Source organism: Crocodylus porosus, unplaced genomic scaffold (assembly GCF_001723895.1).
Source record: "Crocodylus porosus isolate Cpor-Errol unplaced genomic scaffold, CroPor_comp1, whole genome shotgun sequence".
NCBI classification, from domain to species: Eukaryota; Metazoa; Chordata; order Crocodylia; family Crocodylidae; genus Crocodylus; species Crocodylus porosus.
In genome coordinates, this window is record NW_017728924.1 from 7,534,994 (window position 1) to 7,558,264 (window position 23,271).

A 23,271-nucleotide genomic window follows, 5' to 3' on the forward strand; every position below is an offset into this window, starting at 1 on the left:
GTATTATTTGTGTTTGGTAACGCACAGAGCAGTAACTCTCCCAGGAGAAACTGAATATTTGTATGTGGCTGGAAACCCAATCAAGCCATTGTACGAGGCTCTGTATGAACCCAGAACAAAAATATAGACTATATTATGAACAGCTGACAATTTAAAGATATTGTATGAATGCCTATGGCTAATGAGCAACATGTTCATGACTGGTTGTGACCTAATTCTGACTGTCACAAAATGGTGCTATTTGAAAATAGGTAGAAAGTAAATGTTCTACTCAACCCTACTCCATTGCATGGTGAACAAGTGCGTTCCCAGAATTTGCCATGTGCAAGCTGGTGTTTCATCTCTGTGTTTATCTACAAAAGTAATACCAGGTACACTTGTTCCCTTGATGGCAGATGGTTAGCTATCATGTGCTTCTTCATTCTAATTAATTGCTCACCACAAATTTTGTTGCCTCCAGAGTCTCAAACTTTCTCTTTTTTTTTAATATTAATTTTAAATACTATGGCCATATATACAAGTTCCATAATATTGTTCTAAACAGCAACACATTTCACTAGCTTTTTTCCTGGCACAGAAAGAGCTGCTCTTATCTTCTTTTTCTTTTTTAACTTCTTGTTGCATGTCTTATTCTTCTAGACCATTAAACAGAAATCTTCTGAAATGAAATTTCTCTGTATGCACTATTGTTTAAATTTAAGCATGTTTTCTTCCAGACTGGTTGGAATTCATTGCAAGGCAGACCTGCATCGGCATGACTCAAGGCCTGTGTGAACAGCTAGAAGAGAGTTTTGTGAGGCTCTCTTATACCAGGGATTTACTTTTTCCGCATCAAGACAGAACAACTGAGCTTTTGAGGTTGAGGTGAGATCTTTCTTCTTTTCCTGGTCAAAGACTGCAGTGTGCTCTTTCCCAACCATTGGGCAAGTACATTGAGGTAAACCCCAGACTCCATGTCAACTTCCTTTACATGCACATTGAGTCTCTTACTCCAATGTTAAGGGCTTAAACCAAGATACCAAATTTTGACTAAATGAAATGGCTTCAGCTGGGCCTATGCCTGTGGATAAACAGAGGTTTAATATGTTAAATCTTCTGGGGCAGACACTGTCTGTCTTGTTCCTTGCTCAAATAGGGCTCAGCATAATAAACTCCTGCCCCTCAATTTGGGCCATGTGATAACACAAGTACATAAGAAAAATGAATGTAAGATGTTTTGGGCATTTTAATTGTTAAAGACTTAGTATAAATTGCTTTATGTCATGATAATTAAATCAAATGCCAGACACAAATGTCTTTTCAAAAGATAAAGCTGAGATGATTGATTGCTTGATGTATTTCCCAAACAAAGATTGCATATTGTGGTGGGAGATTTATGAATATGTTACACCAAATCCCCCTTTTTACAAAAGAAAGTAATGGTGACAGCAGGTCATAGAAAGTAATATCCGAGTTATAAACAACATAAGTTCAAGAAGCAATATGTTGGATATGAGTATTGATTATCCAATATGCTTAGCTTAAAACAAGGCAAGAGAATTTTTTTTATTTCTAAATATCAGATGTTCAAATCAACCGCTATGGATCTCATGTGATTACTTTGACGTTTTCTTAAATGACAGTCAGGTTTGCTGTCTAGAATACAGAGGAATTACCATTCTTCTAGGGTCAGAACAAAGAGATTGTAAATATTTGAGCTAAAGGAAGGCTGTGATCGTGGTGGCAGTGTTGATTGTCTCCATTGTCCTAAAATATACATATTTGTGTTTGGTTTTTTAAATGCATGTTCTAGGCAGTCATTAAACCATAAGTACCTATCACTCTAGAACTCATCATTCTTGATGATCCACATTTTTGGGGGGCAAGGCAAAATGCCTGCTCTGAAATGCAAACTGTTTGTGAAGGAGAATGCTTTTGAGAAACCTCCTGACTAGAGTTACTTAGAGAAAAATGTTTTTGAGATTATCAATATATCCTCTTTTCACATTTACAAAAGTTGCACAAACAACTTTTTATTTAGAAACTTTAATTTAAAACAGCAAACACAGCAAACTGGTGAACTTAAAAAAAAAGAGGGGGCGGGCAGGGGCCCAACTCCACGTTTTCATTCAAATAACTATTAAATGCTTATCTGTCTTTTCTAAGTTCACCAGTTTGTGCATAGTTTCAGGATATTGGTTAAGTACTGACAGATATATAGGAGAAGTAGAGTTGGACACAGAGGTGTCCAATAAGTCTTCTTGTGTATGGAAAGTTATGTTTGTCAATAATGGGACAGGAGGACTGGGCCTTAGTTTGGGAGAGAAAAAAAAAGGTGACATAAGAAGTATTGTAGTTCCATCTTATAGTATGTTACAGTATTGTAGTATGTTGTACTGTAGCATGTTACATCTCAAATCAATGGTAGTTGATGCGATTGCTATTTTAGGTCCCAATTCTACCCTGAGATCCACACAAGTGAATTCCTCATCATTTGAAGTAATTAGGTCCTCTGATTGCATCATTATAACAATAAGAGCACAGTGTCAATGATTCTGTTCTTCTGTGGATCCCTGATACGATTTCTAATAATTAGAATTGCCATTAATTTGAACTGTGATGTCAGAAAGATTGGTACAGAATAAAATCAAATGATTTGAAAAAAAAAAATATTATGGACAGTTAGTTTCTAAGAAGAGTGTACAGAGCAAGAAGAAAGTATTTTGAAATGAATGGAGTTGCTACATCATGTTATGTTCATAATAAATCCTAAATGAGCTCAGTGTAACTCATTTGTGTTAATAAAGTCTGGGTCATAGTGAGTACATGGAACAAATTCACCCTCCATTGACTTAGTTGGGTCTAACCATCACTGTTTGCCTTGCTCAGAGCGTACATGCATGTATGTGAAAGTCAGGTGGTAGCAGAAAGAATGTGAAATGTTGATGTAATTTGGGATTAGGATGAATTTTAAAATAGGAGAATTTCCTGAGGGATGAAATTCTGAATTGTACTGTGTTTGTGTCTTTTATTATGCATTTGTTTGTAGTATAATAGCACCTGCAAGATAGTGACAGCATGTAGGTAGGCACAGAACAATCCAACTTTGGCCCACCGGAGCTCAGAGCCCAAAATGGGTGGGTGAAGTGGGTGAGGAAAAAGAACTGAGAGGTGAAGGACTTGCCCAAAGTAAGTGCAAGAGCCAGGAATAGGACTCACAGCTCAGGTTTCCAGCTGCTGGATTATACTGCCCCTTTTATTCCTTCTTTATCTTCTAATATCAGACCTGTGTTTAAAATGTCCTCAATTATATGGATTTGTCAAAAACAGAGTGAAAAGAACAAACAAACAAACACAAAACAAACAAAGAAAACCCTTCAAACTCCCCAATACAATAATCTGTATGGGAAATATTACTAGCCCCAGGGTTATCCTGTCAGATAGTGATTTGCTGAAACTCAATGTGTGAACGTATTTTGTCATCTGTAATCTTTGAAGCAGATGTGAATCTGGCCCTCAAAGTAGTCTGCTGCTTGTGAAATGTCTTTGGAAAACTCCTTAGCTTTGTGTGTCAATCTATTGCGTGCTAAAACTATAAGATTTTATTTCATGTCAGCCATATTTCATGCCTTTGATTAGGAGAGTACATAGTACTTAGGCTAATGAAGTGCTCCTGTATAGCAGGACTAATGTGCCATGTTCAAGCTATCCTGCTAAACTCAGCTTAATTAGGAGTTTTCATTTACTCTCTTTTGTTTTCCACGACTGCAGTTTTGCACAGGAGAGAATCAACTATACGAATCAGTAATTATCTTTTTTCTGTACATTAATTGGGAGAAAGCTGGTGTGGCTAATAAATATGTCACTTTTCATCAATAATAACAATAATAATGGGCTGATATACATGGAAAAGAAAATATTTACCATGGAGCCTATTGACAGTATATAACATTCTATTCTTTATGATAACTGGGATTATGAAATCTCCCATAGTTTATACAACCAAATAATAAGTAATAATGTTTGATTAAATAACTGAAAATTGTTTCTTTGTGATGTTTATTTCAAGGGTTATTTGCTCCAGAAACTATTCAGATATCAATACAAGATCTGGTTTTCTGTCTTTTCACCTTTCCCTATGACCTTAATATGGTCCTTCCTTTCCTTCCTTGTTTGTGTCCTTGTCACAAGCTGGTCATGTCTACATGTGCATTTAATGCACACACACAAACTCTGGAGCTTATTAATGCACCTTTATGTCTCAGCCAACTGCTCTACTGCATGTGCAGCCCAGTGGGAGAAGCCTGGTTTGGCAGGGGAGCCAGGGGATCAGCCTGCCAGACCAGGGTTGCTCCAACTGGGCTCCAGATGCTGTAATTACAGCACATTGGAGCAAACTCGATTAATCTTGGTAAGTACCGCACTCCAGCAGACTTCAGCATCACGTGTTTCAGCTTCCCCACAATGAAAAATGGCGGTGGGGGTGCTTTAACTACAGTCCCTAATGCCATTTTTCAGTGCAGAGACACTGATACATGTGATGCGTTAGGTGCCTTAATTAGTGTGGCTCTTGGAGCTGCGCTAATTAAAGCACCCCTCCCTCCCCTGTCTCCTGGACCACCTCTATAAATGCCCATAGCTTTGGAAGAGACAGTCAAAGAGGGATACTTCATTAGGATTCTGATTCACAAATTTAAAAACCAAAACAGAATCATTATAAACTGACCACCTGCTTAACACAGACCACTTGGCCCTGAGTAGTTCTGAACTTCCTAACTAACGTCAGTGAATGAGACATTGAAAAGAAAGATTATGTTATCATTTCTCATGAGCTTTCCCTACACTCAGTGAGGTTCTGCCTGCTGAATTAGGCATTTCCATTCTCCACTTGGAGCATAGACAAAACACGCGCTTAAGTGTTTGGCCCTTTGGAAAGGCAGATGCATTTTTGTGGTTTTATAAATGAATTGACTTTCAGCTTATGGACTTTACTAGTGAAGAAGCTTTTTGCATCAGTGTCACTCTAAAGCCTACTGCATTCCTCACCTCTCAGCAGCCTAAGTTTCTCTTTCCTTGAATTTTATGGAATGCTCTTAAAACACCGCTCCTCCAGCTAAATCAAATACCAGTTGACCCCAGTGCTCCACTTACAGTCAATTTAAGTTTAACACAGTCTTTCAATCCCTGTTGGATTGATGTGTCTATTCTTTAGCTTAACCTTTGTTATTGAAACTTATACATTGCAGGATGCTATTTCCTTCCTATTATAACATGCCAATATTAATGGAGTTCTTCTATGAAAATTTCATTGACTAAAATTAATATAGGCTTGACTCCATTTGTAGGTGGTTTCCTACTTCTGCAACCTTTGTTGGATGGCAAAAGCCACTGTTACAGTAGCTAATTTGGGTTTAGTCATACTCTCTGTTGGCACATCTGTGTATTCATTAATACACAGTAGTTACTGTGCATTTATTTTAGTACTTGCTTAATGAAGTACTAATTGAATGCACAGTAACTACAGTTACTGCTCAGTAGCACTGGCACATGGTTTTTTAGTGATACTTGCTGTGGAGTGGCCTAATACTACTGTGCAGTAGCATATTAACATGTTTTTTGCCCGGCATGCTGCTGCACAGTGTTATTAGGCTACTGTGCATTAAGCATCTCGCGTAGATGCACCCTGTGTGTGGTTGCTTGGGACAGACTCTGCAAAGTCAGGCTCTGAAAGAAGTACACTAGATGCATGGGTTAGACTTTGAAAATCCTTCAGTCTCAGATGAAATATCAGATTCACAGTCAGCAATAGTGTTGATTTGGGAATATAATTTCTGTGTCCCCAGTGTTAAGTCATCTCTATTTGGGGACTGGTTATTTTATTGATTTCAATAGGAGTATGATCTAGATCAGTGGTTTCCAGTCTTTTTCTGCCTTGACTCACTGCTGGGAGTGAAATGTGGCGGTGGCAGTGCCCCAGGGGCACGAGAGACCCTGGCACACGGTGTGGCTCATCCTTTGTGTGCGGTGCCACTGGCATTGCTCCTGCAACCCTCATTTGGGTCACAACCCAACATTGGGAACTGGTGATCTAGATCCATTATGTACTTCATGCAAGCACCTCACGTAAAATCAAACTATAAAGCTGCATCTTTTTATTTCCAATTGGTGGCATGTTAAATATCTGCAGATATTTTATTCTTAGAATAGTTTTAAAACCATTGATATTTAAGCTGGAAATAATTTGGCTATCAACTTCTCTTCTCCCACCAGTACTCTCTAAATGCCAGTACTCTTTGCCAAGCTGTTTCTTATGTTCCTGTGCTGCTAGTGTGCTTTCTTTAGATGGACTGACTGAGAGAATATTATTTCCATCCTACGTTTGCCACACAGATTCTGTAACAGAATAACAGAACAAAGCTTACATTCCAGTCAAACTTGATCTGAGTCAGGTTTTTCCTTTTTTTATTTACCTAGTTATCCTTTCATATTTCTTTTCCGCCATTGTTTGCTTTTGTACCATTATTCTTCTATGCACGTGATCAATATCACGCACAAAATTTACGTACATAAAAGAACGATAAAACAAGTATCTTGTGTGGAATAGCTAGACAGACAGATGGGTTTCTTTTAATCTAACAGACAAATAATCCTAGTTCTTGTTTTTAAGAGAGTGTTATAGGAGCAGGCAGATTCTGCTTCTCCTACAGGGCATCTGGGTGGACTTAGGAACTTGAGCGTGATTCCATTGCACCCTGTTCAAGTCCTCGAAAATCTAGTCATGTAATTTATAATGCACCACCATCTTCTCTTTAAGACCAAGTCATGGAAAAAACAATGAGGAAGAGGAGGATTCACCCACTTCTGGCATTAATGATGTTTCAAGGAGTTGAGTGTGATGGAGTAGAATTTCACTTAGACACATAAGTGGATTTATGTGCCTAATAGATTAAATAGCTTCTGGCCCTTGTGTATGTGTGGGAAGGTTCCACATATACCCTCTTATCACAATGTAAAAGATTACTTTTTCCAGCCTAGGTATTTTTTTCTTTGAAATCCTGATATTTGATTTAATTATCTATTTTGCATTCATTGTTCAGCAGCAGAGAATAGACCAGAAGAGCATTCAACAACCGTCTATGAATTGATTATGAGCTCTTCAGTTAGGCCAAGGCAACACAGAGATGAAAAAAATATTCAATGTAAATCCAGTTTAATTGGATTTCATTTGCAGAGGCTATCAGGTCATATTTTTATTGCATATGAAATGCATGAAAGTCAAATAAAGGTTTTCTATAACTTATAAATAAGTAAACACAGCACTTATGTTAGGCCCCAACCCAATGAAAAGAACAGGAGCAATAATAGAAATCTGCTCCTCTTAACAATCAATTAAACAATTAGAGAGATACCATAGGTTATGACTAAAAATAGATAGAGCCTTGTGTACAAATATATATAGGGGCCATTTCTAATGGATTGTTTGTTTCTCTGTTTACAAGAAAATTAATGGCCTTGGCCTTGTCTTACTACAGTCAATAGGAGCTCATTTGGGCCCTAAATGGCTCCTTATCAGATGGTGCTAGATAGTTGTGCTATTCATTAGATCTTTTTTGTTCTGTTCTTGTATTCAACCACGTGTCCCTTTAAATAAACCATAAATGCAGAACTGGTGGCATGAATTCATTTGTTTCTCATTTTTGCAGGGAGCATAGTCCTTCACTGGTAAGAGAAAAAGGATACAAAACATTCCAAGTTGGATGTGAGCAGATCTTCATGTGAATAAAGCACATTTTATTAAAGCTAAGCTTATTTCTTTTTTCCTTTTTTTCCCTTCAGCTAGTTCTCCTTGCTGTGTGCTAGGCAAGCAGCTGGCATCTTAATAGTATTGCCAAAGTAATCAGATGTATGGCATTATTTTTTAATGCACTTTAAAGGTAGCTCTACCCTGGAATAAGAGTGCATTACTTCTGAAGCTGGTCAGAAATGCTTTCTTAAAATTCTCTCCCTACAAAAATATCTTGAGAAAATATTGAAAGCTTTTAGTTGAACATTAGACATTTCAATTTTGAAATGCCATAGAGATGCCTCATGGGGTTTATTATTCTGCTGCCTCCTGTCTGCTGCCTCCTTCTCTACGGGTGAGATTACCCCTTTCATGAAGCACCCTGCTTTTCCCATTTATTGACTCCTGAACCACCAAATGCATCACAGACTGCATGCAGGTAGGGAGCACAGGTTGTCAAGAAGAATGAGGAAATGAGATATCTGAAATAAAAGTCCTGTGAGGGGGAAAAGGATTTCTGAATTATATATATTAAATACATATTTGGGGAGGAGGGGTTAGCTTAAACAACTCCACTTCCACCTGCTTAGCTTCTTCACAAGAAATAAAATTATTCACAGAAATACGACTTTTCCCCCATTTCAATTAAAATTTAGTTTCAAACAAATGCCCAGTCTTCCATCAAAAAAGGTACAATAGGGGTGGGGGGGAAATCATCTAGATCATTTGCGATGTATTGTTTGATCTGGCAGATTATCCAACCATTTGGCACATTTTACAGTGCTATGTCTAAAATCACTCCAGGTTTGATATTTATAGTGTCTGGCTACTTGTTCACTGGCTTATAACTTTTTTTGCCCTGTGTCAAGGAAGACTTTCCTGGACTTGTGACATTCACCATCATGAAACAAACTACAATATAGGGTAGACTAAACATAAATGAAATAAGTGAAACCAAACAGTATCTAAATTAAAGTTTCTGGGATAATCTGTTTACTTTGAACAACTGCCTCCAAGCTTATTTGACATCCAGGCATTTGAAAGCATCTATAGGTCATTAAGAGCTTCAGAGTATCTCAGTAGCTATTATTCTTCTAAAAAAACTCCTCATCTTATAAAAGGAAAAGGTGAAGAGCATTCTGGTTATGTTCTGCTGCAGTGCTGTCCAAAGTGTTTTGTCAAGGCTAGTCTTTTGAAGCTGTAGAGAAGAGAGTAACAATAGCTATTGTATTTTCAATACACTATCAAGACCAATATAAAGAACAAAAAACCCAGCTATATACCAGATCTGAATAACCAGGAATGCCTATGGAGTGGTGGGGGGTAGTAACACTAGTAGAAATCAAATTTTCTCTTTCACAGCTGATCCCATTTCTAGCAACTAGCACCACTTCATAATGCTGTCACTGAACTCATACAGAAAAGTGTTCCAGAAAGGCCTATTGAAGCTGTCTGGGAGAAACCAATGTCACACACTATGAAGATTTGGTGGGCAATTCAAAATCAAGACACAAAGCAAAAATTGCAGTTGAGACTTGAGGGAGGGCAGTTGAAAAAACATGCACATCAGACTATTTATAACCACTAACAAAAACCCCACTGTCTTCATTAAAGCTGAGTTGAGGATTGACTGATCTCAAAGCACTTGACATCATTATCTCCATTTTACAGGTGGTGAAACAAAGGCACGTGGAGTTGAACTCATTTGCTCAAGTTACCAAGTAGGCAATGGCAGAATCTGAGCACTCAGACTTCTGAAAACTAGGAACCGAATACTTCACATAGTGCCCACACAACTTGACCTCCAGTGGACATAGGGTAATGCTTACATCTTGAGATGTTTCAAGTGTCTGGGACCCCAAATCTTGAATGTTTGAATACATGGTTGTTACTTTAAGTGGGTGAGAGAAAGCTGGACTGTCTCTCTCCTTCTTCAGCTCCTTCCCCTTCCATTCTTTGCACTAGAATTTCCCCTGGTACTTTCAGATGAGTCTTTGCTTTTTGTCCCATTAAGGCAGTAGTGTGGTAGACAACTTCAGTAAATTAAAACATTGCCCTTTGCTACCTGGCATATTCTATTGCTGCAGTCTATTAGAGGGTTGAACACTTACTTCCCTGATCAAAGTCCCATTCTCTCCCACCTTCTGCATGTGCCTCTTATCTATCATCTCCACTTAGCTGCAGTCCCAAACCCTGCTCACTTTATATTTCTCACTCGTTCATCCCCTTGGTTTTTCTTCCCCTTTTACTCCTAACAAGGGTAGAACTGAAACCAGTATTGAACCTCACCAAATCTCTACAAAGGCCCAGCATCTTTCCCCTGTTGCCGCCACAATCACTTGGGCAGATGCTGGCTAAAAATCCTTGTGGTTACTCTGTGCTTCAGTGTGAATTCTAAATGATTGCTGCACCTAACTTTTCTGAGATGCTGAGACCAGAACTGCACACAATATTCAAGACACTGGTGCACAATTGATTTCTATAGTGGCGTGATGATGTTTTTCATTTTGTTTTCAATTCCCTTCTTAATGAGGCCCAACACTTTGATGGCTTTTTTTGGTTACCACTGCACACTGAGCTGATGTTTTTTAGACAGCTATCGATAATAAGTCTCGGGTCTCTTTCCTGAGTCATAACAGCTAACACACCAGTCCAATTTTCAGACTGCTGGTAAGCCACATGCTCAATATCTGTCTTAGTTTTGGCAACCAAAAATTAAGGCACTCAAAAATCACTTGTCACCTCTGAAGGTGTCAGTCATTATATTTGTCGTGTAATTTTTTGCATCCTTTTTTGTCCATGCATTTGACCTGTTTCTCAGTACTCCTCTCTCAGACAATTTAAGAATATTGTGTATAAATAAAGATCATGGCTATGAATATGTAGATACTTACAATATAACGAAGTTTGCCTTTGCTTAGTCCTTTTGAACTTGTGGGTTTCTAAGGTAGTAAAATACTTCCAAGTTGACATTTTTGGTTGTTTAACTTCTGGGACCATTAATGTCTACATTTTAATACACATCTGGCCCATTACTGTTATTTATGCATAGCATCAACTCTAATGATCATATATTTTATTTGACTATACCTCTTCTTTCCTCAGAATTAACACTATGATTCATTTTAACTGTAACAGATTAATGGGTACCTAATGAAATGCATAATTCACTTAGGTTAATAATGGGAATTAATACAAGTAAACGTGTGCCTCACAAAGTAAAATCTTCTCTAGCTGAAAAGATATGCTTTGAGAAATGGTTCTATACATCATCTTTTATCATGAAATCAAAGAAACATAAACCTTAGTAATTGTTGTTTGGTACAATAGGACATAAGGGAGGAATGAGAGAATCAAGGCTAACTTGGAACAGGTATTATCTTAACTGTTCCCACCTTGCAGCTAGTTAGCATTTGGCCTAGCTAATTAAAAGATACATCTTCCCATGTTGTGTCCAAGTTTGGTATAAATATGAATTCGTTGTATGCAATACTTAAAAGAAGGAAATAGATTTGTTGAAGTGCTAGCAGGTGTGAGTAGCTGGTAATATAAGCTCAGTCCTGTCTTCTGATATGAAGCAAAACTCTTGGAAAATTATTGCAGGCCTTGATCCAACTCCAACTGAAGTCAGCTGGAATTGGATTGGGCATCTGTTGCATTTGCAATTGTCTGTGTATGCATTCTGAATTTCTTCTGCTTCTATTTCTGTCTTGTATCTTATCCCTCTAGCTGCTTATTCTCTCTGTACATTAGATTTTTTGGATAATAATTCATAACTCCCCTTTTATGACTCGGCAGAGTCTTTTACTAGATCACCAAAATGATATTCCAACCTAGCCCCGATTCTTCTATTGGATTCTGTCTCTGAGGACTCCTGCATTTGAGTAAACTTCTATTGAAACCAGTATGAATCCTCCTGCCCTTGGAGGTCAGTGCTAGTGTATACCAAAATAGAGTCTCAGGATCATTTGACTCTTCACTAAGATTCAATTTCCTGAGTAACAACACTATTTAGCACAACAGCACTCATAACACACAGCACAGGGACTGAAGAATGCTATATCCTCTTGAAACAGCACAGAGAACCTAGCCAGCAAGCAATCTGAGATAGAATTTGACATAAGATTTAGACCTTGCTTTTCTTTCACTCCGTAATTGGTAGCTAGGAGTGCTAAATGCTTTTTTTATATTTCATCTGCAATATGAAGGAAGTGTACGAAGTGCAGTGCCTGATTCTTTTTGTTTTGTATCGCTTTTACTATTTGATGTCCTGGCTTTTTGTGCCCTTAGGTCTATTATTCCAAAGTGGAGCTTGGTCATAATTTTTCCAGATTTGCCACATTTTGACATGTTCTTCACAAAATAAGTAGAAAAATGTCACGATTTTTTTTCTTTACGGGATCACAGCCCCAGTGAAATGACTAAATGCATGGCTTTTTGTGCCTTTACATCGTAGTTCTAAAGCCTGTGTCCTGTTTGCTATAAACTGGGCATGATTACATATTGATTAATGAACCATAATTACAGCACTTTAAGTTTAGTATCCGTAATAATAGGTACTAACTGAATGCACTTTAATTAGGCACTACTGTGCAGTAGTGCCAGCGCATGCTTTTTTGTGACACTAATATGCAGTAGACTAATTCTACTGCTCATTAGAGCAATAGCATGGTTTTTGCCTGCTCTGCTAATGCACAGTAGAAGTAGCCTACTGCGCATTTAGTATCTCATGTAGACACTCCTACTGTCATAGTATTCCTCCTTTAAGAAGAGAGAAATTACTTGGATGCCCTTCAGTGGAAGAAAGAATTGCCTGGATAATAATTCAATGATAGGTTTTGACATCTGGCAGTATATTTGAAAGATGTGAATGACACTATATCGCGTAATACGTGAGATTATAGGTCAAGTTCTGGGTCAGGACAAAACAGGTGGACTTTAAGAGATGTAGTTCTCAGAGGTACGATGGGAATTGTATGTTGAAGCAAAGCATCCTGGGAAGGAATTTCAGAATATCTATGAAACAGTCTTCCTTTAGAATTGAATGAGGTCTTCTGTCGAGTCACAGAAAAGAAAACAAGGAAAATGCAAGACTCAAAATGGTTTCCTACGTTTATAGGCCTATGATGCAGCCTAGAAAGAGCTAGAAAGAAATTAGCTTCAAGAAGCAATAAAAGAGATTCCTGATAGAGGTTTGGTGATCCAAGTGCTTGCGGGCCCCACATTAGAGGATGATGGGTCAACTCTGTGGTGAAAGCAAGAAGACGACTCTTTGGTTCAGAATAAGAAAATTGGCATAGATTTGAGTGCACACCCTCTTTTCAACGTTATTGGCTGAGAGCTTCTAAAGGAAAAAGAAAAGTTATTGGGACAGTGACTAAGATGAATTGTAATAAAAAAGACAGAAAGTGTGGAAGAAAGGAAGATCTGGTGCTATTTTAATATGAGAAATGAGGGTCACACCATAAGGTTGGAGAAGAGCAGGAAACAGAACGGAGATATATTGAATCCAGTTCGGTGCCCCAACAAAAAAACCATTCTCTATTCTTTACTACTTATCCACTTATTTCTACCTGTTAGTGGTCAATAGCATATTAGCCTTGTTGGACTCATATGATCTCAAATTGTCACTCAGTGGAGTGAGGCACTAGGGGTATCACCTCTGTACTGTGTCGGGGAGTATTACACTGAGGTGCAACATAGAGGCTCCTCAGCTACTATCTCCCAGAATGGAAGTAATGCAGATGCCTAAGGGCCAAGATACATAACATGTTTACACTGGTATGACCTGTTCTGATACCTGTATAGAAAAGGAGCTGATACATGGCATCATGTGTAATTTATTAGAATCTAGTATAGAGTTACCCTGGGGAAAAATTGGAGGTAAAGCTACACCGGACTAAGTGTAGGTGTCATGTCTCTACTTCAATCTTAAGGTACCTCTTTGTTTAATACTATTATCTGCCTATTGTAGCTGTTCCTACTGACAGAGCTGGTCATCTTTCCACTCCAGACACTACTGCAACTTGCTTTAGTGTAGAAAACTAAGGTAAGTTATCTCAGACATGACGTGTCATACTTCTAAGCCTTTGATTTGGTGCTAGTTTTGCATGACTAAGCTTAGAAGGTTTATAGTTTCAGCTCTTTATATATCCAGCTCTATATTAAAACATGTATAGGCCAGATACAGAAGTTACACATAAACTGGTCTAAGTGCTCAGAGATTAAACTAAACCCATAACCATACAGAAGTTTGGTGCATGTAGGCTGGTCTAAAAATGGTGGAACCTGGTCTAAGATAGACCTGAATCAGCATACACTCAAACTTAATCAATTTAGTTTAGATCGGTGCATTGAACATCTATACCAGATCCCTGAACACTTCAAGTTACATCACTGTCAACCAGCATCCTAGGGTCTTCCTGAGCCCTTGCCCGCCACCCCACCCCCCATGACCTTCCCTCTCACAGGGAGGCATGCTAGCGGTTGGCCCACACTTGGCTGCTCTGGCTGAATGCTCAGCAGACCCCACCACCAAGCTCTCACAAAGCCCAGCCAGCAAACCCAATCTCCCCAACCCCATCTCCTACCTCTGGCTAGCTATCAGCCTCAGGCAGGAAGTAGGGCGATGGAAGGGAGGCATCTGTGTCCCCTACATGAACTCCAGGACCTGGGCACCTGTTACCCCAAGGTGTGCCCCTACACCCTGTCATGAAGCACTCCATGATGTATGCACAGACCTGACATGAAGCTCAGGAGAACTCCCATGCTTGGGTGCAGCCCCACAGACCCGGCCCTGGCACCCACACACCCAGCCAGGGACACCCATGGCCCCATGAAATTAAGGAACAAACAGCATCATACACAAAATATCTATAAAATAGTCTTTACCATTACTTTAACATGCCTACATTTTTATCTATAGCACATGGTATTCAGTAATGCAGTGAAAACAAGTGGAAAATAAAAAGATAACTGTTTCATATGAAATTGTTCCGACACATTCATTTCTATGTTGTATGACATGGTCATACGTTAGAAAGTAGGAAGTGATACATATTCATCTGTGTGTCTGTGAACAAACTGCATTTACATTTCACTGGCAGAATAGAGATACCAAACAAATGCAGATACAGAACAAACAGAAATGCAGATACAGAAAAATCAGCAGTGGTATAATCGTCTCCAGTTTTTATCACCAAAAATTACAAATATAAAATAGCTGAACAATGATGAGTTCAGTCTCTGCAATCCAGAAAAATATTTGTCTTATAGCATCTATAGCATGCAACTTTCGTAGACACTGGTAAAGGGATAGATGCAAAGCCATTCCATCTTTATACACTGCCTCTAGGCCTCTGAGCACTTGAGAAACTACTGGGTGGAAGGATGGTTTGCGGTGGCTGCAGTGTGACTTGGGCAGGCTGTCCAGTGGCAGCAGGGGGGGAGCAGACGCTCTGCAGAAGGAAGGATTGGGCCCCTTGCAGCTCCAGCGAATGGCAGGTGGTATTACGAAGTCAAGGAGCCCCCTTTTCCCTGACTGCTGCATGCTTCTTGCTGCCCGTTGTCACTTGTGCTAGAGCTCTGAGGGGCCTGATTCTTTCTTCTGCATCCCCCCTGCCCACCGCCACCACTACTGCCACCATTGGCCAGGCTTCCCAGCATGCCATGGCGATCCACTCTGGGGCTGTTCTGGAGGCCTAGGGCTGGGCAAGAGGGGGGGTCTGCAGTGACATGGCAAGGGGTTGGCGGCATGCTTGTTCACACCTAGCAACCAATCAGGGGTGGTCTAAGTGTTCAGCTTTGCTTAGCAGCCTCTGGTACCATGGGGAGCCCACAGGGCATGCTGGGAAGCATGCAGAAATGCCCCCAACCCGTTGGCCTTGGCCAATGCACACAGCCTCCATGCCCCTTCCATTAAGGGTGAATATGTGTCCTGTTCACTCCCAGTCTAACCTTGGCCGCTTACAGAAACCTGCATAGGTTAGCTTGATTCCTCCTTGGGATTTTTGACCATTTGTACCTAGCCATAGTGTTTCTGGTCAAGGAAGTGACATGCCTGCCTCAATGGCACACTCTTTGCTGCACTATCTAGTAGTGTAGGCATGCCGCAAGATACTTTCAGAGGTTCATTTAGGGATCCATTATCCCTTATTGAAAACATCATACAGCACGTTAAAGAAGTGCAATACAGCTCTCCTGGGGTGCTGTAGCTCTCTTCTGTATGACATTGCTTGCGCATTCTGGAATCATTAGAAATCAGCCACCAAATCAATGGGTCTCATTAGAAAGCTGTCTTTTTGCTTAATGCCATTAATTTAATCTGTTTAGAAATCCCTATTAACTATTAGTCAATTAAACTCATGACAGTTATATAGATTAGATAAACCTGCACTGCTATCTCAGGGAGCTCAAAATAGATTAAGTGATTATCATGTAAGATTTCATTAATTAAAAGAAACAATTTAGATACATTGTACCCTACACAGCTTATATGAGAAAGTATCTGACCAACAACAGTTATAAATATACCAACTTCTATGTACCCGCTACGTACTTTGGCAACATTTTTGTCTGTTGAGTCCATGTATGACCTACATAGAATTGAAAGGAAATGATTTACTGAGGAAGTTTATCTCTCTGAAACAAATGCATTATCCCTAAGTCTGGCAATCAGGCTTAAATAGGTCAATTGTGTGAAATTCTAATTGATGTACCCTGCAGTCCTTTACTTATTTTGAATCTCAAGGTAACTGTCCCTGGTTACTGGAGTAATCCCAGTACCGGGAGCAGCTTGTGTTCACATTTAAGATGTTAGCTTCATCCAGACGCTATGGTTGTAATGAAGCATACAACAAAGTAACATGTACCACAAGTACCAGTCAGTTTTGGAAGACTATTATTCTCGGTGGTTAGAATCAGGACTCTGCCATCTTGCACAGATCACTTAAGAGAGAGGCCTATAATGAATCTCCAAAACAAACAGTCCTAAACTTGGGAAAGTGTGAATTTGACTCCTGCTGCTATGGATCCCTGTCAGTCTTAACATCCTGTCTCCTATTTTATAAGGGTAAGTATGATTAGACGTCTCCTTAAAGCACAATATAAACCTTGGACATAATGGGCACATCCAGATGAGCATGGGTGTGCAGCATGTGGCACCACGGATCCATCTGTGGTGTTGTACACACTGCACATTCAGGCATACCCCATGCTACTAATTTGCAGTACTGTGGGGGAGTGTTGACACTGGGAGATCCCAGTGTCAGAAAAACTCTGCAGCTTTAAAAAAGTGGAGCGAGACACATGGCAGCAGCATGAGCTACTGGAAACCGGAGCCTCGCCAGCTGGAGCCATGCTTTTGCCAGTAGGCTTTGTGCTGTCGGATTGCCATGGCTGCAGCCCCTGGAGGCCCTCAGCATCCCAGGTAAGGCCGCTGGCCCCACCTTCCCTTATCCCACCCAGGGCAACGTGCCATGTGCCAGAGCACATGTGAATGGATATTTCCCAGGGACAAGCAGCAGCAAATATGTGCTGCTGCTGTTTCTCCCCAGGGAATGCATGTTTTCACTCATGGGGATGTGCCAACAGGATCAATTGTGAACTAGCCTATGCTCCCACACAGGATAGGAGGGGATTTTAAAGCACTCCCTGTTTGTGTTGACTTTTTTGGAGGTGTTGAGGAGGAGTGAAGTGAAGGAACAAAGGAGAAGTATCTGAATGACCCAGACCAGGAGCAGTGCAGTAATCTTGTCTTTGAAATGAGGTGGTTCCCTAGAAACTGGGCATCGATTGGGCTAGGATTCCCCAAACCTGTGCATGTTATTTGACTAGCTCATGGGAGGCGATTAAGCATAAATAAAATAAACAATTTCTTCATGACTCACCTTGCTTCTATTGGAAAGCCAGCCTGCCAAGCAAAAGCTATATGCTGGAGAAAGGCACATTAGAACTGCATGAGAGCAAATGGATAATGTGACTTAAGTTTTTACACCTCCTCATTTATTTTTCAGATAATTGTTTCCCCAATCTCCTCTGTTTTGTCCTGTAAGCACTTCAGTTTTTCTTAACTCTGCCCATACGAATCAATGTAAACATGATGGTAAGTGCTTGTAGGCTCGGGCCTATTTCATAGAATCATAGGAAATTAGGGTTGGAAGGGACCTTCTAATCCTTCCAAATTACGGTTTGAAGGCTTCCAGTTCAACCCCCTGCTCCAAGCAGGACCATCCCCAACTAGATCATCCCAACCAAGGCTTTGTCTACCCGGGTCTTAAAAACCTCCAAGGATGGAGAGTCCACAACCTCTCTGGATAACCTGTTTCAGCATTTTACTATCCTACTCATGAGAGTTTTTCCTAATATCCAACCTAAGCTTCCCTTTCTGCAACTTGAGCCCATTGCTCCTTGTCCTGCCATCTGCTCTCACTGAAACGAGTCCAGTAACTCTTTGCAACCCCCCTGCAGGGAGTTGAAGATTGCTATTAAATCCCCCCTTCAGTCTTATTTTCTCCAGGCTAAATAGCCCCAGTTCCCTCAGCCTCTCCTCAGAAATCACATCCCTCAGTCCCCCGTACCATTTGTGTTGCCCTTTGCTGGACTTTCTCCAATGTATCCAAATCCTTTCTGTAGTGGGGGGCCCAGAACTGGACACAGGACTCCAGATGTGGCCTCACCGGTACCAAATAGAAGAGAATAATCACTTTCCTTGATAACAATCATTATTTCCTGGCAAGGAATAATCATTGCAATGAATAATCATTTTCTTACAATGGCTCAGCTGGGGGAGTAGGCTGTGGATGACTCCAAAGAGCAAGGTTGTATTACTGTTTTTTTTAAGAAATGCTAACAGTCATGGAGAATTATTAAAACAAAAGGGAATGGAACCAAATTCCTAGAGAAGCCTCCAAACTTTAATTTTGCTCCCAGAAAATAAGAGTAGCAGCTGTTAAGGGTATAAAAGAAAACAGAGTTGTTGTATTCAGGCATCCTTGCCATCGCTGGAGAGCCTGCTGCCCAGCTGTGCAGGATCGTTCCCAGACCCCACCTCAGTTCTGCCAGCAAAGAAACCGTGAACAAAACAAGAAGGACGATGTCCGTAAAGACAGTGTGAAAGAAACAAAGGCAGCAGCAGATGTCACTGTATCTCCAGCTCCTTTGCTACAGCACAAGCAGCTCAAATGCCTTTCAGGCTTGAAGAGCTGCAGCAGTCTGGGGGAAACCTCAAATGGTTCACTATTCTAGTAGAGCCCTGCAGTTAGTTTTTAGGCATTTTTTTCTAGATTTCTTGTCTCTATATTGATGGCTACTGATACACTATCTTATTCCTTTCTACTGCATTTTTCTTAACTCCTGAATTTCACTTTTTTTCTTGAGAATTGGCTTGAAAGATCAAACAATCCAGAAAAGGTGAGTCTTATCACCATTAAGCTTTCCTTTTTTAGTTATGCTGCATCATTATAACAGATAGATACATCAACTGCAGCTTTTCCTAAGTAAGAGAAACCTGACAAGCAAACCTAGAGTTGCTAAGAACTACTCCTCAAACCCTGGTGATTGTAAAGATAAAACAGAATGGATAGGCTGTAGCATACAACTATGAGATTCAAAATGCCTTGGCATCTAAATATTCAATACAGTTCTTCAGGAAACATCCTTATTTTTCACATTTTCATGGGGTTATTTTAGAAAAGGGAGTGGAATATTTTCTCTCCACATTCAAAGATTAAATAGACTATTTAAACCATCCCACCATTCTTCCAATCCATATTCATAGACTTGCAAGGGGGAATTAATATATATCAGTTTTGGCACAGTTGTGTTTACCAATAATTTGTGCTGAATTGTTGACATTACTCAGTGAAATCCCTTTGAATAAAATGCCCTCTAATATTAATGCTTGCTACAAACAATTTTAATTTGGCATTCCCAGTTCACTAAACACTTATGCTCTAAATGGGGATTTGTTAGCTTTTGCACTATGTTTGCTTATTATTAAAAAAGTTTTCCCTTTCTTTTTTCTCCAAGTGCTTTTGCTTAGTGACATTTTTTCTTGCAGAAGAGTGTGCTGGGATGCACTGCTACAATTGAATTAAGTTGAAAATAAAACCACTAAACTGCTTATTCGGGCAAGCTCTGCAAAAGACCTAGATGCTACCACACTCCAGGTGGTAGCACTTACCAGTAATTTTTCAGTGCCTTCTGACATCCACAGATGTGAGTTAGGCATCTAGGCCTGTGCTATGCATAGGTTGGGCTTGGTACCTAAAAATGTGGTTTATAGAAACCAGCATCCTAAAGAGGAAGCTACCTAAACTCACCATTAGGACACTGGGTAGAGCTAAGGCTGGCAGGGTTTTGACTGGGATAAGCTGATGCTGCTCCTCTGCTTAGACTCATACTGGGTGCATCTACACAAGACGTTTACTGTGGGGATTCCCTAATTAGCTCGGCAGTAAAATCTCAGCGTAAAATTTTAGACCGTAGTAAATTAATAAATGCTGCCATAGGTTAGTACTTGTAAACACAGGGCCCTGCCAGCATAGGCTGCTCCAACCTGTCTCAATGTGCTGCGGTTCCAGGCACTTGCAAACGAGGCACCCAGAAATAATAAACTCTGGTGCAAATTGCATCAGAGTTTATTATATCATGCTTATTGTACTGTAGGTGTGCTCACTGCTTACCAAATAGAGATCATAAGGAGTTTTTTCTTTTAAATGTGATTGGCACAGGCTATAGGGTGGGTTTGGGGGTGTTTTTTTTTTTTTGCCTTCCTCTAGAGTGTAGAGCATGCGTCCTTTGCCTAGGATCTTCTGAGTATATATTAACCATCTGTATACTTCCCTGTTGCTGCAGTGGCAAGGTATTGGCAGTGCCCTTGTCTCCTCTGCTTTCACCAGTGGCTTCCATCACTTATGTAATGATGTAGCCTATAGCACTAAACAAGATGCTGACATACCATGTTTTGTGCACCCACCTGTAGACATGCTGAGATCCCCAGACTTCCTTATCTATCCTCTGGCAATGGATAAAGGTGCAGGAAGCCCTTGAAAAGAACCATCACATAAATTATGTATAGGAAATCATTGCAAAAGGGATGGCTGAGTGGAGTCACAATTAGGACATGTGGTAGCATAAGAATAAGGAGCTCAAACTGACTTATATTGAAGTCAAAGACAATGATGGGACCTCCAGAAGGGCTTGTGCCAGCTCTCCATAGCACAAGAAGCCAGGCAAGTTTTTGTCCATATGATGATGCCCACATCAAGCCTCCACTTTGTTGCAGAGCGCCTAGGGACATAAGGCCAACCAGAGCTGCAGGTTGAGCTGGGGCAGGCTGGCAGCAGGCTCAGGGGGTCAGCTGCATGGCTCCACATTTCTGACACTGCCATGCCCTGGCCAGTCCCTCTGCTGCCCAATACCACCACCCTGAGCCCAGGGCTGACCCACCCCAGGGCTGCTCCATCATGGCTCAAACTGCTGTGGTCCTAGGCAAGTCTGCAGATGCTGTATCCAAGAGCAGCTAACTCCAACGCAAACTCCCAGTTGTCTTTCCTTACAATCTTGTGAGGTCTCTTCCAGCACTTATAATCTATGAATCTGTGACAAAAAATGTTCCAGCTTTTTGAGCCTTATTAATAGCTCGTGTGTTCAGGAAAGACAACTCAGGAAAGAGCACCCAGTGTTCAGGCAATGCTCATAAAATATTTCAGGAAGGACTCCCTTAAACTATTAAGGAAATGTGCCCAAAGTATAACATCCATAGCCGCATGTGCAAAGGCATTCAAGAATGAAAATGGAAAACACACTTCAAAACCCAGGCTTGCTCATGTAGCACCACAAGGCAATCTTAATCCTGTGGCCCTGCTAGTTGTCGTATTGGAGAGGCTCTTGCTGGCTATCTGTAATGTTCTAAAACAAGAGCACCAAAAAAGGCCCTTTTGTGGTTCTCACAGATACTGTGCAATGCACCAGCATACAATTATAGCATCAGACGAGTACTCTCAGCAGCCTATAGACTGATCATGAGACAGTCCCATCTCCCCTTGCATCTCTGCAGTCACGTGCAGTTCTTTAAGCAACTGGTAAACTGTTCATTTTTAAGGGAATATCTTCACTGCTTTCATGGTACTCCCACGTACTCCTAAGCATGCCTGCTCCTCTTTAGAGATGAGCCCTAAATTTGGAGACAATTGTGTGTATAGGGCAACTGCACTGCAATAAATGTAGGCACTCTAAGAATGCTCTCAAATGCTGTGAGTACCAACCTCAGACTAATCACTGTTTAGAAACAGCAAATTAAAAAAACTAACAATGAACAATTAGTCTCCTAGCTTCCCACGAAACTTCAGCATATTCATCCAAGTAGTATTAAGGTACACATTTTGTAACTGCTCTGTGTTGAATCCATATTTTGTGGGAAAGCTATTCCACATACTGCCATATAAAATCAAATTCTTTCCTCCCTAATAGAGGCAACATATATTGTAGACTCATCTAAGGACACAGAGGGAGACCTTGGTCTATAAGTTTTGAACTATGCATTAATATTACTTTCCTGTCATGCTTCAAGCATGGTTTTCAAAGGTCTCCTATTGCCCACTTTGAGATCTAGAGTACAGAATGGATTGAAAACTTGCCAGTGCCTTTGGATGCCTCCCATACATATTTCCCTAATCTTCAAATTTCCACTCTATTCCAACATCTGTTGCCAGTGCCACTTTTATTTGAAAGGTAGGCCACCCTAATTTCTGGAGGCTTAAATATACTTATGATGTCTGAAAATGGAAGGCCCTGTCATAGCAAGGACAGCACTCCTCTATGAAGATGATGAACATCTGATAGGAATGGGCCCCCAGACAGCTATTTCAGTTTGACTCTTTTTTAAGAATGACCAGCAACCTTGATTTCTTAGTCTGGATCCCTGCAATGCAGAAAGCCAAGCAGTCTACATGTAAAGTGAAAGTTATGGTTCTGTCAATTGATTTGAGCTGTTAACTGGAAAACAAGACTTCAGAAATAAAGCCGAGATGCGTACAAGGGAAAACAATAATAAATAGTAATGCCTTGTCAGTGGTATGTACCTTAAACATCGTCTTTCAGTTGTCAACTCCCCTCTGCTAATTTCTCTGATACTATATGGGCACATTTACATGTGCAGTTAATATGAAGCAATAAACTCCACTGCAGTTTGAATGGGAGTTTATTGCTTCTGAGCACAGCATTTACATGTGTGCCCAGGACTGCAGCACAGTGAGCTGGGGTGGAGGAGCCCCAGCTGGCAGGGGGGTCCCAGAGGTCAGCCTGCCTGAGCAAGGCTGCTCCAAAACAATTTAACGTGCTGCAGAGGGGCTGGCTGGAATATGTACCCCAGCCAGCCCCATCACCATTTACACATGCACTTGGTTGTACATGTTTACTTCACTGTAGGTTAGTACTTGTGTTGGGCAGTACTGTCCTACAGCAGAGGTAATTAGTGGCCTAATAGTGCCACACATGTATATGGTGAT

The 23,271-nt window shown here is 40.4% G+C and overlaps 1 long non-coding RNA gene across 1 annotated transcript; it reads left to right on the plus strand.

The window, feature by feature from the left end:
• The first annotated feature begins 720 nt into the window (after positions 1-720).
• On the plus strand, positions 721-10,304 carry LOC109313751. The gene is made up of 3 exons (XR_002102136.1): positions 721-864; positions 9,125-9,250; positions 9,434-10,304. It is a non-coding gene; the product is annotated as an uncharacterized LOC109313751 (long non-coding RNA).
• Positions 10,305-23,271: the final 12,967 nt, after the last annotated feature.